Here is a 14,290-nt window from a genome sequence, read left to right on the forward strand (position 1 = left end):
CTTATTCTGTACGAAAGGAACAATGATCACCCAGGAACAAAGCTGGGAATAGTGGAAAGCGTTCCCTGCATGTAGGGAGCATTGAGACTTAAGCTGTGTATTGTATAGCTGAAGGTACCCCCACAGCAGGTTGTCTGTCTACCTCTTCTACAGTAGACACTAATCAGCTTGATGAGGTGCATACAGTAGGGTGGCACCAGCGTCTTTCTACTGTATTTGCAGAAACTGAATGTAATAAAATCAGAAGCAGCAGTTTTAAAGAAGTTTTCATTAATATCCCTGTGTCAGCAAAGAGATTTGAACTTTTTTCTATTGTTGCTCTTCTAGTCCTATTGAATCAGCAGTGAGTGTGTTGGTTGTTTAAACTGGAGAAGTCTAATCTACTGTAGTTTACATAACCCCTTTACCGAGTACTAAAGAGGTTAGGTTTCGTTCATAAATGAGGCTCTATAAGTCTTCCATCCAACAGGAGTGGTGTCCACACTTATTATATGTAGCTCAGTCATGGCAGAGTAAGTTCTTATTTTTGCATCACTAGTTTCCTCTTACGAGATTTGTGCAATATCTGCCAGGAGTGTAGAAGGTGGGGTGGAGCAGATGGAATATTTGTCCCTAGCTGTCAGAATACAGGAGTACTGTCTGACGGGATGCGGTCAGAATGCCGACACTGGCATCCCGACCGCTGGGATCCCCGAAGATAAGTCCTGGGGTTAGGAGGATGGTTAGGGGTTAGGATTAGGCACTAGGGGGAAGGCTAGGTCTAGGTACTAGGGGGAGGTTAGGTTTAGGCTGGGAGTGTTAGGGGTTAAGTTAGGTGTACTTAACTTTAGGTATCAGCATTGTAACTGGGTCAGGGTTCTGACCGTTGCATCCCATACCCATCCCCTATCTGACAGCTGCTGAGGGTGCCACCCACAACTTGAGAAAGAGAGAGGGCAGCGAACACCCAAGGCCTATGTTATGATAATTTTTTGATGGTGTCACTGTGGATGTTGGCTTTCTGTAGGGTGCCACAGTCAGACACTATCACATATGCAGCAGCCAAGCAGTACCGCAGTAGCTGGTTTCAGGCACTGTTACAACAGTACCTCATTTTAATCTGCTAATACTGATTTGGTACCTGAACCATCTGGCAGTCATAGTGGAGTCTGTCAGAAGTTATGATTTGCACTCAACATTTCCACAGCATTGCCTGAGAGCTGGAGCAAATACACTGGTAATGAACGTGCTTGCCAGCACTAGCTAGCGGCTTCTCTTTGGGTGATTGCAGATTGTCTTCTGAAGATGGTAGCTGTTTGTTTTTGTTGTTTATGCCTATGTTATATGATTTTGTGAGATAACTTTAGGCAAATTATGATTACTATATTAGAGATTAAAGCATACTTAATAGAGAATTTGTTTTTCACTCCGAATTTTTTTTTCTTTAAATCCTTTACATTGACATACAACTGGTTGGGCTTAAGTACTGTACATGATATTGACCTAGGGGTATATTTACTAAAGTGAGAGTTTGTAGAAGTGGAGATGTTGCCCATAGCAACCAATCAGATTCTAGCTATTATCATCTAGTTAAATGTTAAGTAGAATCTGATTGGTTGCTATGGACAACATTTCATGTCTAAAAACTCTCACTTTAGTAAATCTACCCCCTAGTGTTCATCCTACAGCATATGCTACTGGTGCAGTGCTGGATCCATTTTGATTTGCTCTAGACCCAGCATATGGGCATAAAAACACTATTTTAGGTACATTTTATTTGAGCATTTTTTTCTGTTTTTTTATTTCTTTGCAAATGTGTCCAAATCAGTTTCAATCCCACTGTGCATAAAACAGAAAAAAGCAGTTTATCTGCCAAGGAGCAGGTTTGCTGATGATGTACAGTAGATGAAAGGTTAATGATGAGGAGGTTAAAAGATGATGAAAACATTATGACGAGATGAGTGTTAATAATCAGGATAGGAGTCATGAAATTGATGATGGTTTGGTTTATAAGGCTTATGAGAATGAGGAGTAAGGAGGATGGATGTAATGATTGGGGTGTTAACTATGAAGTGGGTAATTAATTATTAAAAGAGTAGATGTCATATTTTTAGTGATTATGGGGGTCTATTTACTAAGCCTTGGATGGAGATAAAGTGAATGGAGATAAAGTCCCAACCAATCAGCTTCTGTCATTTTTTAAACACAGCCTGTGACCTGTCAGTTAGGAGCTGATTTTGGTTGGGACTTTGGCCTTTATTCAGCAGTGCACGCAAGTGCACTGTTGAATGCAGATTCCCGATTAATGGCAATCTGCACGTGAGCAGGACCCATTCTGGCATTTAAGGGGTGGTGCGGGGGCGAGGTGGCCGGCGTTCCCGGAAACGTGGCGTGTCTGCCCTGTTTCCGGGAGTGGCCAGCCCAGAGACTGCGTGGACGTACGCAGTCTTCTGGGCTCTCAAGCAGCGCAGTCTGAGTAAGCTGAGGCTTACTCAGCTGTCCGGCGCCATCCACCATCGCGACCATTGACCACCTCCTGCGTGCAGCTTTGCAATTGCGATCTACATGATGTTAAATGTCATTCTCTTGTAAAGAAGCACTCCAATCTGAGTATTGTGTCATTTATTCAAACATTCAATCACAAATGTAACAAAATTCTAGTAAGCATATGATGGAGGGGTTAATAATTAGAATTGGGGTTAAATGTGATGAAAGGTTTATTAAGGTTTAATAGGGATGACAGGTTAATGATTAGGAGCTCGGTCTGTTAATGTTGAGATGAGTTAGGGCCTCTTTTAGACTTTCATGAGATGTAATTACCAAGAATCGCTTCCACATAATGTATCCAGTGCTATTTTTTTAGCAGAAACAATAGGGATCTCAGGGCCTGATTCAGAGCCGCTCGTAAGCGGCCGCTCGTTCGCTCTGAGCGATGTTCCCACAACTGCGCATGTGTATGGGTCGTAATGCGCATGTTTAAACCAGTCATTGCGGTCGGAAATCGAGCGCTCACAAAACAGCGAGGGGCTGCTAATTTGATTGACAGAATGTACCGTTTGTGGGTGGTAACAGGGGAAGGTGCTTGAAAACGGGGGAGTGGAGATCCGAACACAGGCGTGCCTAACGGTAAAAAGGGCATTTAATGGGAGTGCATAATTAGTAAAGGAGCGTCATCGACCACGTCACTTGAAAAACCTACCACAAGCATTGCGAGCAGTTCAGATGCCTTTCAATGTACCCGATTAATCTAAGAAATACCGGAGATGACGTGTGATGCGAAAAGCAAAGGGGCGTCTTTATAAAATAGCGAGCGCATTTTTCGTTCGCTCGCTCAGACATAGAGGCGTCAACAAACCGCAATGAGCGAGCGCTCAATTTAAATAGCCGACCCTGGAACGACCGTCCGCAAATAGCGTCCGGCTCTGAATCAGGACCTCAGTTCCTGAACCTGTCATTAACTATGATGTAATTTCCTGGGCCAAAATGTATTTTTCATAAGATAAGTTTTATTTTGAAAATCGCCTTTGACTGCCTTCTTTTCTAAATATTATATATATTTGAATATGTTATATATACTCTGTATATATTATGTATATACTGTATATATATTATATTTTTTTTTTCTATAGCTCTGCCCCCAGTAGCTGCACCCACAGTTTCTGAACCTATTTTTCCTGAAAAAGAGCCCAGACTGTACCTAACATCAAGACAAGCATGCCAGGGGCCGATCTAGCCACTTGTCAATGTAAAAGTGCCCACACACATACCGATCTGCACACGATCAGCCAATGTGTACGATTTGTGTATGATTTCCCTTGAAACTCTCCCCAGCAGCTCTGCACACGATATGCTCACAATTTGGTGTCCAATATTCATACGATCTCTCCTGCAGTCAGACTTTCACAGTGCATCGCCTCCTAGATTATCAGATCTGCCCTACAGCACGGCAGATCTGAAACTGCGATCTGCGACCAGCGGAGACGCGCATCGCATCGTGATCGTGAGTGGGGACTCACAATTTCCTCACGATTTTGGCATATTTTACACGATCTGTCGTTCCAATGCGACGGAATCGGCCAGATCGGATAAAATATTGCTATGTGTGTGGGCAGCTTTAATGTAAGGGAGAAGTTTTTGGCAGACCAAGTGAAGTGTTTGTCCACTGTGAGCTGTGAAGAAATTGACAAAACTATACATCTGGACAAAAGACATGTATTATTTTCAAACTAACTGGAATGGAATAATGGAACGCTTATCAAACTGCCATACACTGATAAAATAGTTAAAGTTTTAATAAGATTTATAGAACATTCATAAAATACACATGAAAAATATTCATAAAAAGCACAAAATTCAAATGGTGATTCGAAAATAATAAAATCATAACCACCAAAGTGACTTCGCATTTGGATTATTTTCTCTGCAATTGGTCATAAAAGATAAAAGGTATTCAATGTGTTAGCAAAAAAAAAATTATTTTTTCATTCAGCATTAATAAACGTTAATAGCAGCTGCGTTATACCCCTATTACAACACAGCTAAAGCCGGGGTTATTGCAGGGTTAACCCGCGTTGCTACTAGGTGTAAAAGGGGCAAAGGTTGGATTCCCGAGTCGAGTGACCTGGTAATCCAACCCGGGAACGACCCGCGCAAACCTGCAGTATAAACGGGTCACCTGGGTTGTCCGACCAGGGTCCTGTTTACAACATGGGGATTTCCAGGTTTCTCTGTGCTTGGAGATGATGTCATCTCCAAGCGCTGGGAGAAGTGTTCCACTGCACCCGTGTGCAGTATGAACAGCGCCAATCTGAGAATAATCAGTGCCACAGTTGAAAAGGAGTCTGACACGTTTTGGAACTGTGTACCAAATCTTGGGTCAGACCCAGGACTTAGGTGGAAAAGCGGTATTAGGATCCCTTCTTTAGGCACCTTAAGCAGACAAGGAGATAAACCCTACTAAACAGTTGAAAAGGGTTAAGCAGCATATTAGCACCGCCTCGTTTCCCAGCACATCCAAAAGTTAAGTGTAATCCACACACTCCCACACTGTGTCTTACACCATCAGTACATAAGTCTCTTCAGACAATCAGACAGCGCAGGACAAAAGCCACAGTCCATTTCCCACAATTATGGCAGAAGAAATACTCTGCACAGTATGCTGCCTTTGTTCAGGGGATCAGAGTAATCTGAATTACTCACTTGAAACTACTGGCAGATGACAGTGACTAGTCAGATCAGGGTGAATGGCAGGCAGCTGTTGGCTGTAGAAAAAGATATTTACACTGGGCTGTTTACCAGCACACACTGTTACCAGCAGTTGGTTATTACTATTAGTACTGTTATTCAAGCTGAGCCACAGAGAATCTTGATGATAACAGATGCAGTGGGTGATAGGTAGGTAGATGGTAACTGCTGTCTGTTCCTTTAGCTGGCACTGACTGCTTCCTTATGTGTGGTATTCAAATGCTGCAGTCTGCATGCTGCTTCTGTGTAACGAGGAATTCCGGATTCGTCACAGTGGGGAGCAAAAGCAGAAGTTTAGGAACAGCAATTGGGGCTGCAGTTGTCTTCTCCACACCCCCAGTATGTGCTGGTTGTTCTCTTAGAACTGTTAGTCCTGGACTGTTATAATTAATTGCCATTCTTCTGAAGCCAAACTTCAGTGAATTGTAACTGAATGCTTTGATTTACAGGAAGTTTTAAGAGTTAGGAATATTGGGGTAGATGTATTATAGCGGCACTGAACCGAGGCCAAGCAGGAAGCACTACCGATGAGATGTATAAACATCTCATCGGCCGGAGAGGGGGAGCGTTAACTCCCCCCATCCGGCGCTACCCGCTGTCTCTCTCTCCCGGCCGGCTCCACTGAGCATGTGCGGGACCTCACAAGTATCGCGAGATCCCCGCGTGGAGCCCTGGAGCCGGCAGCCGCCGCAGCAGGGACAGCGCTGTCCCTGCTGTGAGGATAGGCTAACGCCAGGCTGTAGCTGTCGATAACGACAGCTACAGCCGGCCGAACGGTCATGCGTTATGACCGTTCGTACATGGCCTTGCCGTCGGCACTGCTATCTTATAGATAGCAGCGCCGATAATGACAGCGCCCCTGTCATTTACCGCCCAGACCCCCGATCATACATTGGGGAGAAGCGGTATCAGCGCACCTAATGTGCGCTGATACCGTTTCTGGGCTTCGTACATCTCCCCATTGTTTGAAAAGAAGTGGACAATGGGGCCTATGTATCAAAGCTTGATGAAAGATAAAATTGTGAGCTACAAATCACCAATCAATCAGCTTCTAACTTACATTTTATAGGCTGTGTTTGAAAAATGACAATTAGGAGCTGATTGGTTAATACTTTTTCTCTCACAATTTTATCTCTCATTAAGCTTTGATACATAGGCTCCAATGTCTTTTCAGAAGTGGTTCTGCTTTGTGTAAAGGACATTAATTAAAACATAAGGTGGGAGTTGCATTTATATACGTAAAATAGATAGGGACTACTCTGTACTGAATACTAGAGAGAGCTATGTGTTATATAATAGGCATTAGAGGAGGCTCAGGAATGTATGATAGATGTGTCTCTGTATACTGGGGATCAGAGTGAGCAAGGAATTATATACTGGGTATTATAGGGAGTCTTCGCTGCAGTGTGTACTGGTCAAACATAGTGGATTTTATTGTATAATAGTCATCAGACTGGTCCATGCTAGAATGATGGTCAAGTGGAGCTTTGTTGTTTTTTATTGAAACTTTTAATCTCTATTTAGTAATTGAAATAATGGCAGCAATATAATTTGCACTTATTTGCATACAGTATATCTCCACATATGGTGCTGTCTTAGGGCCTGATTCAGAGCCGGACGCAATTTGCGCTCGCTCGTCCAGAAAATAGGGGTGGCTATTCAAATCAACCGTTCGCTCTTTGCGGTCTGTTCACACCTCTAGGTCTGAACGAGCGAACAAAACTTGCGGTCGTTTTTTGAAAAAATACGCCCCCCTACGTCATGTCCGCTATTTATTAGATTAATCGAGTACATCGACCAGGGTATGAACTGCTCGCTATTCTTGGGGTTGGTTTTTGCTACCACAATTTTGTGAGCAGTTCTGGCTATAAAATAACCCAGTGATGTGGTCAATGACGCTGCTGTTTTAATTATGCACACCCATAAAACGCCCGTTTTGACCTTTAAGCACGCCTGCGTTCGGATCTCCACTCCCCGTTTTCAAGCACCTTCCCCCGTTACCACCCACATACGCCTACTCCTGTCACTCAAATTATCAGGCATTCGCTATTTTGCGAGCATATGAATTTCGACCGCACTGACTGGTTCGCGCATGCGTATAATGATCCGTATGCATGCGCAGTTGGGCAAACATCGCTCGGAGCGAGCGAGCGGCCGCTTACGAGCGCCTCTGAATGAGGCCCTTCTTGGGAAATGGGTTAAGTATTTCAGCATAATAGATTTTCAAAGTTAAAATGGATAAGAATTAAACTGAAAAAAGTTGTGACAAATTATTGTTAGTTTGTTACTCCGCCAATAACTGATGGAAAATAACAAAAGTTTCCGGCATATATGATCTATGCCTTTATGACCCTGTCTTTTTGTTTGGCCAAATTTTGCAATCCAATAATGAAATTGGATACCTTTATTCCAATTCACTTTACTGCTTTTGATTCTTAGCAGTCCCCAATAGACCTACAATATTATTGCAAAGCAAAGTGCTATGAACTGTGATATGAAAAGGAACTAATCGTCCATAAAAGCACAGGCCATGACATTTGTATGGGTGTCCATGGAAAACTGACATTTCAGTACAATGTCCAATGTGGGTATAGTAACACCAATATATATATATATATATATATATATATATATAATGTACCTTGAATACTGCATTTACACAATATCACTTACTGCTCTCTTATTTTTATTTATAGTTTCACACTGCCCATCATACAGTACATATGAAAATATATTTTTGGTTTAATTTAATTTCCTTTCATTGCATTATAATAATAGATTTAATTATTTAATTGTTAATTGTTTATGGATAATTTTGTGATTTTATGAATTTCAGACATTAGCCTCTTTTTGCTGTAATCTACTACATGTTTGCAATATGAAAAGTGTTAAGATATTCTTTTAAAATATAATAAGCTATATTGCATTAATATAACATTAGTATTCTTCCCAATACCATATATGTATCTATTTATAGGCAAAATAGGCTGTAATTAAAGCTAGACAGGGTACTATATTATATATTTTATACATCTGATAATGCTCTGCAGTGGATACTGCAATTTCGAATCTGCAATGCAAGTGTGCAGTATTAGAGGTAACTCTGCTTTATTATCTACTAAGCATCAGAGGCAGTTTTGCATTGTATAAATGACATCAGGTGTATACTTGTGTACCAGATTAAGCTCTCTATTCTCTATTTTTCATCAGATTAAAATCTGCATTATATAATGATCTGATGAAGCTTTATCACATGTCGTTGACATATTTTATTGATATGTTTATAATTTAGTAATATCTAATTACAGATTGAAATGTGGTACTGAAAGACTGAAATGTGGTACTGGTGCTATCCTTCACAATGAAGATAACCATGGGGCCATTCTTACTAGGCTAACAATTATAAACAGTAATAGAAAATAATCTTCAAATACCATATAAATAAAAACATAACCTCTGAATAGGTAAATGTATAGATGTATATTTTGTGTAAAAAGAAATACTAGCCCAGTGATTGACAGTACTATAAGTGCTGGCTCTGATACAAAATCAGAATCAGCTCTGTAATGGAGACTTGCCTGGTTGTCCTTGTCAATGGGTTCAGTTTTTCTGCGGTTTGGTTTTCCTGAAATACGAACTGAGTCCTGGCTCGGGTCTACTGTCAGATTTAAAAACTGAGCTCGAGTTTTTGGATTGCATGTAAGCAGGTGCAAATTACATGATTTTAGTCTTTTTTAATCTACTTTTTAATTGTTTTTTATTGATTTTTAAGTACTCCAAAACTGAATCAAAACCGAATCCGAACCAAAACACTTCAGGGTGGTTTTGCCAAAACATGATAATGAAATAGAACCAAAACCAAAACACGGGGTCCACAAACATCCCTATTTTTTTCATGATTTGTGTATTGGGAACTGTAAAAATAAGATAAAGCCTCTAGATATAGGTTGATTATGAGCTGCAGGATTCTAGCAACCTCCTCTTTCTGATGTGAAACCACACAGGCTAATAGGATGAATCAGCCAGTGAATTAACATTTTCAGGTTTAATACAGTAATCATAAATTAATGCATACAGGGCCTGATTCAGACCCGGTCGCAAGCGTTGAGCGCTCGCAACCGGGTCGATGGTGGGCCACAGCGCATGCGCACGATGGAGCCGGGTCCGTCGTGCGCATGCGCGAGACCCGGCTAGCGACGGGCACTCCGTTGCTCCGGGTCTCGCACCAAAGGGGACGAGCTGTCGATGTTGAGTGACAGCTCGCCCCGTTTGGTGGGCAGGCCAGGGGGGTGGCCGGCCAAACGGAGGCGTTCCCATGAGAACGCCTGCAGCTTGGGGGCAACCCCACTGACATCACAAGTGATGTCAGTGGAGAGCTTCCGGCTCTGTTAGAGCCCAGAGCTCTCTGGGGCTTGCGATGGGCGAGACCCTACCACAAGAGTCTCGTCGCAAACCCGATGGTCGCGATGGTCTTGACCATCGCGACCATCATCCTGGCCACTCACAATAGCTGTGGGTGGCAACCCACAGCTATGCGGAGCGGCCAAGAGGCCGCTCCAAAAATAGAAAAGCCTGGCCCTGATTCAGAGCAAGCGCTCTGTCAGAGCGAGCGGCTCTGAATCAGGCCCACAGTTTTAGATTAGATCTAGTGACTTTATTTTATTGATTTAAGTCATATTAATCATTTACTAGCATGTGCATCGACCCCCATTTTATGTTTTGGTTCTAATTCATCATTGTGTTTGGTTTTGGCAAAACCACCCTCAAGTGTTTTTTGGTTCAAATTTGGTTTTGGTTCAGTTTTGGATTTCATAAAAATCAATAAAAAATGTATTAAAAAAACAGCTAAAATCACGTAATTTGGACCTGTTTACATGCAATCGAAAACCAGAGTTCAGTTTTTAATTCTAATTTCCGAACTGACAGCAGACCTGGGCCGGAACTCGGTTCATCTCAGATCCCCAAAATTATTCCAAACTGGGATTTGATTTGCCTCAAAACCCCTAAGTTCAGGTGTGTTTCATATTTCAGGAAAACCAAACCACACATCTATAATAATAATAATGATTGCACCTGTCTCAAAATTGTTTTTATGTTATATCTTCTACATTCACCATCCTCTTAAATATGATAATTCCCTTAACCATTCATTCACTGGACAATTCACCCTATTATAGGCTATGTCACTCAGCCCAATTAAGAAATGTCCTTATTGGTTACTAAGGGACCTATCCATCAACACTAAAATAACGGTTTTAAGGACATTTTCCTTAATTACCGTTATTTTAGTATTCATTAACACAGGAGATATCACTGATATCTCCTGGTTAAGTTCGCCTGCGTTCGTTTCTACACTCCCCATACATTAGTACATTAGGATGGGGATGCAGAAATTAGGCTATTCATCAAATTCCAAAAATTATGTATTTTGGGATTTTGATGGTGTTTCTATACGTCACTCTCAGGTGGCATATATTGGATTATACTTACCTGCTTTCAGCTGGGCAGGTCCTCCTCCGGCTCCCTCCATCGCTCCCTCGTCCCTCCTCTGGCTCCGGCTGCTGCCTCTGACTGTGTTCTCCCGGCAGAACACAGTAAAGTTAATAAAAAAAAAAATATATATATATATGTATATTTTACCGCAGCACAATTACCACAGCTGCAGGCAGTGCTGCACATGCGCCGATTTTCTGAACTGAACGGCGCATGTGCAGCACTGATTACAGCTGCGATAAGTTAGAGTAGATAGGGAAAAGTATCTATTTCTTGGAAAGCTGTCATCGCATAAATGACAGCTTTTCAGAATTGATACTTATGGAGAGGAGGAATGATGAATTCCTTCGATAATTAGGTAGAACTCCATGCGAGTTCTAAACCTAATTACCACTATCGATTTTCAGTTATCATGAATGGGCCCCTAACAGAGGTGGGGTGGTGCTGTCTAATTGTTTACACAATATAAGGAGGAACGAGGTAAAGTAACCGTTATCATATGCACTAGTGTTGTATATTGATTGTGTTAAAGTAAATTTTATCTGTTTACTCAGATTAATTAAAAAGGAGCTAAATTTGTAAAAAAAGAGAACATTTGCAATATACACAGACAATGTGCACAAATGACAAGCCTTATTACATAAGAACATAATAAAAAATGATTACTCCACCTTTCGACCCTATGATGTGAAGAGTAATCAGAGAATCTACTCTTCTAATGCCATATTTTAAGTTTATCAAAAGACATCAGACTATTAAAAGGCGTAACTACTGTATGTAACCAAGATGTCAACCCATAAACAACAGATCAACAGACAATATGACATCATTGTGCTTATACAATAACATGAATAAAGAAGTAAACAAACTTTCTATTTGTTCTCTAATTTTAACGAATTATGTAAGATGTTTATTTCAATATTTAGGATGCACTGTTTATGTCATTTACATAGCTTTTATGATATACTGTGGGCTCCCATTGCGAGACCAGGTGGATTGCTCCACAGTCAGTCACATTTCAGATCTCTTCATGATGAACCGGGGTCGTCATGCAGAGAATGACATTTGCTAACTCACAAGGGGATCCGGTTCCCCACATACAGTAACTGCAGTTTTATTTGGAACTGTTTTGTATCTGCATTGCTAAGCAAGTACCACATTCAGTGAACATAATAAGCCTATATATTAGTGCCCAGAGACTATGCTAACATATTTAAGGAAAAGGTTTAAACAGGATCTGTTAGTTTTCATATTTATAAGTCCTGACAGGTAATGAGCAGGGTGTTTTGTCATGTTGCTTTATCCTGTACCGGATACAACTGTCATCACATCACATAATCATCCAAATAAGTGTCCAGACCACAGGGGATGAACTGCATCAAGGTTTCATTTGCACATATACAAATGTCAGTTCTAATGTAGAACAGACCAGTATTATGGAAAAGCAAATGTGCTGCTGGTTTCCAGAATAGTGGCTACAAATATATATGTGTTTTATACACACAATGGGCTTATTCCCTAAAGTCAATTGTTCAGCTGAATAATTGTGATCCTTGTAGTATCCATTACACAATTACTTCTGCCAGGGCCGTAACTAGTGTGGTGCAACATGTGCCATGACACAGGGCACTGCAGGACAGGGGGCACTGTAAATTTTCTGTTTATAATCATTCTCACCTTTTCTTTTATCCACAGCATTTCAAAATACTGTCATACTGTCACCTCTCACATTGTAGTCAGACTCCTTACACATGGAGCTATCTGCCCTTCAATTTCTATTGGCAGCCCTGAACACAGCCACCGATACCTGACCAAGGTGTTACCAGCACACCTAGAGTATCTTTGCCAGTGAGTCAGCTTCCAGTGCAGGGTGCATGCATACACTGATCTCCCCGCCGCTTAGATTTGCTGCATATACACTACAGGTAGCGCTCTTTCTATATCTTCAGTCAGTAATCTACAGTGCCGGCTCTAGGCTTGTGCACGGCTGTTTTAATGGACAAATTCTGCTGCAGGTGTGTATCATCACTGCAGCCATTGGATTCACACTGTATTCGGCAGTGACACCTGGATAACAGTGGTACAACGAGATCATTTCCCCTTCATCATCATACGAGACAAATCAGATTTGTCATGCCCCTTCCCTTAGCCACAACACTTTTTCTGGTGTACGCCTTATGTACCTATTTGAAAAATAAGGAAGGGGAAGGGGGGTGGGGAGTTTTTGGGTGGAGGTGGGGTGCCAATGCTCCTCCTGGCCCAGGGCACCAACAAGTCTAGTTATAGCTCTGACTACTGGTATGCAGAATATTTTGTTTTGACATTTTCCTTCATTTGAAGTCTGATTCATTACTGGGATCGAGCTGTGTTTCAATGGTATACCTTTTACACTTACAGTACTTGTAAAATTTGCTCCACATATCTTGTGCTGTAATGAATTTCAAGTAAATTTACTTTTGTTAGTGGTTGGAAACTCAGTGTATTGCTAGTTGGTCTCATGTTGGACGTAACTTACATGTTGCACGGAAGCATAGCGTATTTACTATATGCCAATATACTGAGGCGTGCAGGTCTGCACTAGTAGCATATGTGCTTACCTCAACTGGTATAACTAGCCATCTATATGAAATTGCTAAAACATACACACAATAATATAATATAGGCAAGAGCAACAAAGCAAGCACCTCTCAGCTACATAGATAAATTTATAATCAGCCAATCAGAGTAGTTAGGTAATGCTGGCTACTTTCATAATAAGCATGTACTGAAACTTGCCCTTGTTCACCTGCAAGTGATAAAATAATATGATTTGAACAGCTTTATATACATCTCTGTGAAGATCTGCATCTATTTGCCATTACTCTATTTTAGTCCACTCCTTCCCTCCGCAGTCCCTCCTCTCCATATGCATGTGGGTTCAAGTGTGAAATGCACACTAATCTGTATACGCACATATGCGTGTACCCTCTTTCCTACAAATATGCAGAAACAAAGGTTTCTTAGCACCCTAGGCAGACCTTTTGCCTACTGCCACCCCCCCCCCCCCCCCAATACCCACTTTCCTACCCCTCACATGCAAATGTGGAAGTGGTGTCTTAGAATTTCTACAACACTTGCTATCAAATAGAGAAACACCCCTACAAATTAAGAAATGTAAAAAACTACTATGCATGACTTTTATGGGGACCCACAGGCCTGTAGTGTAGGGGAGGGACGAAGGAAGGATACAGAGAGAGAGAGCTGGGGTATATAGATATATATGGACCTGGTGGTATGGGGAATATATAGATATATATCTGGGGGTAAATATTTATATATATACATATATATCAATAATTTACTGAAAAAGTATAAAGATTAATACATATTCTGTTCTATGTACTGTATATATAAGCCTACAATGAATGGAGTTGATAGCTGACACACAGAGGCAAAAAACATACAAAAAAGAAACAATAAGACAGGAGTAGGGATGGGTGAGAAAGTGGGGAATGTCCCGGTAAATGAGAAGTCTGATTGGTACACTGATGCAGTTCAATGAGCTTGGTTAGGTACCTTTCCTGGTTCCCTCCGG

The 14,290-nt window shown here is 41.3% G+C and overlaps 1 protein-coding gene across 1 annotated transcript in view; it reads left to right on the top strand.

The window, feature by feature from the left end:
- Nucleotides 1–14,290, top strand: part of LOC148477523 (contactin-associated protein-like 2) — a 1,966,667-nt gene that overhangs the window by 1,483,376 nt on the left and 469,001 nt on the right. The gene's annotated exons all lie outside the window — the stretch shown is intronic.

Source organism: Taudactylus pleione, unplaced genomic scaffold (assembly GCF_031769625.1).
Source record: "Taudactylus pleione unplaced genomic scaffold, aTauple2 ptg000709l, whole genome shotgun sequence".
Classification (NCBI taxonomy): domain Eukaryota; kingdom Metazoa; phylum Chordata; class Amphibia; order Anura; family Myobatrachidae; genus Taudactylus; species Taudactylus pleione.